This window comes from Rutidosis leptorrhynchoides, chromosome 2, assembly GCF_046630445.1.
Source record: "Rutidosis leptorrhynchoides isolate AG116_Rl617_1_P2 chromosome 2, CSIRO_AGI_Rlap_v1, whole genome shotgun sequence".
Lineage (NCBI taxonomy): Eukaryota > Viridiplantae > Streptophyta > Magnoliopsida > Asterales > Asteraceae > Rutidosis > Rutidosis leptorrhynchoides.
This window is the reverse complement of record NC_092334.1, coordinates 383968439-383970709: the sequence shown is the minus strand read 5'-3', so window position 1 is coordinate 383970709 and position 2271 is coordinate 383968439. Positions and strand designations below refer to the sequence as shown.

Below are 2271 nucleotides of genomic sequence, written 5' to 3'. Positions count from 1 at the left end.
CTTTTTTACAAAATAGATCAACTAACTTTTAAAAAAAAATAAACGCTAAAAGAAGCAACTTTCACAAAAGGAACAACCCTTCAATGTTAGATGTCGAAAAAAATTCTTTTTTACAAAATATATCATGACTTTTTTTTAAACTTGCATTCAAAACGGAACCCCGGCGCGAAGCGAGGGCTCCACAACTAGTTAGATCTATTAGGTACCAACTAACATGTATCCAAATACCGAATCAACGCGTTTCAATTTTTTCTAGTTGAGACTAAAAACATATTTCAATAGAGACTAACACATGTTTGAATGTTTTATCAAATAGATTATACATATATACGAAAAGCTATCTGTACATATGTATAGAGCACAAATACGAATCCCGAATTTTATTGGTTTTCATGTATATGCTAGAGATCTCAAGCTGTTGATACAAAGCTATTAAGTTTAAAGTTGTGAATACAAATCTGTATATCCTTCAGATGAGGTATTTGTTAATCTTTAACTTGCTAATATTTTTGTTTCATGATCGCAATAACTTATTTGTTGTTATTCAAATTCTATAAATTTGCTTTTTTTTATGATCATTATACACTTTTGTATAAATGAATGTTATTTGATGCAGTTGTTACTTTCAGGTGGTTGCTAGATGATGATAATGCAAGTGCATATAAAGTGTTTGATGAAATGTCTATTAGACGATTTACATGGTACGTTTTCTGATTGACCCTAAAAAACAACTGTATTTGGTACTCGATGGTTAGCTTATACTACTTTAATGGAGCCTCATGCACTGATAAAGTGTTTCGACTAAAAATATATTTGTTCTTTTGATTGTGGTGGCAGTTTTTCAACTTAAAGTTAATTGGATGTCCTTTAGGTTTATTCATGAATCGTCAAATATAAAAGATGCTATCAATGTGAGATATATTATGCATACATATTTTATACATGTACGGTTTTAAAGGAAGCCTAGAAGAAGGGTTTGATGAAATGCTCAAGAGAAAAAATCTATTTAAATTGTAAATAATATAGCTTTTATTTAGAAAAGTAATTTTCCCATAGATATCTCATATAACAAAGCATATATCAAACTCTAGGATCATGATATGAAAGGCAATTTCCTTGATGGTAACCCTACGAAAATCACATGCTTGAACAGTTGAACTAACTATTAAAACTTAAAGCAAGTAGTGCTTTTGAATTCAATTCTAATTGCTTAAACTTTAGGTTTTCAATTTGTTATTTGATTGTAGGCAATAAGAGTGTTTGGATCTATTGATGATGAAGATGATACATTTGGATGGAAAAGGTTTGTTTTCTATTTTGGTTAATTAGTTGTGTTTGCTTGCAAGGACAGGTGACGATAATGTGTCGATTTAGGTTGTTTATAATTCCTATAACGTTGGCTCAAACTAGTCAATTAGTTGAATTTATTAGTTATAATTTGAACACTGCAATTTGACTCATTTAGTTATAGTATAGCTAAAAAATAAAAATGTAGAGTGAGTGACAAATTTGTTAGTTACTTAATGACATATACAGAACTTCTTATTAGTTGTATATATGTTGACTGAAGTTAAATACAGTATAAGGATTACAAATTTGTTTCTGCTGCTGATTACAACTGTTATAATTGATGCTGCTGCTACACATTGGATTTGGAATTGGATTTGCACTATGTGGATTTTGTTATGCTTACAGAGGGCCGAGCCTGAGAATTTGGATGTCCGGTGCGAGATGGTCAATTATATGCCCCTATCAAAAATTTAAATAGCACAACACAATTCTTTTAACCTAGTTAAGCTAGACGACCCATCTATACGCCAATTTTTTTCAATAAACACAATATAGTTTTTTTTTCTTCAGAGGCTCACAGCCACATACCCAACTCTATGCCTCTGTTAATGGCAGACACAAAAAAAAAAAATGAAATTACAATTGTCTTTATTTGTTCTTTAATCTTGAGTTTTTATTGTGTATTTGTGTCTTGATTCTTGAAGAATGAAGATGAGCAGATAAAAATGGCCGCAACAAAAGAAAAAATCTAGTGATTACTTTGATAGAGGTTTAGGAAATCCACGAGTTTAAAGGCGTTTAGATGCCCAAAAGGTAGAATCAAGAATCAATTGTTTTTAGATGCTCAACCTTAGTTGCTTTAAATCCATTTATTATTATTTTTTTAAATCCATTTATTTATTATGGGCTTTTTTTCCCAAATTTGTATAAAGGGTATATGTGAGCTAAAACTATGGATCAAAATGAGTCTGAAATTGGACT

General features: G+C 30.3%; 1 long non-coding RNA gene across 1 annotated transcript; it reads left to right on the top strand.

The window, feature by feature from the left end:
- Nucleotides 1-328: 328 nt before the first annotated feature.
- Nucleotides 329-1495, top strand: LOC139892121 (uncharacterized). The gene is made up of 3 exons (XR_011773977.1): nt 329-478; nt 630-701; nt 1248-1495. It is a non-coding gene; the product is annotated as an uncharacterized lncRNA (long non-coding RNA).
- Nucleotides 1496-2271: the final 776 nt, after the last annotated feature.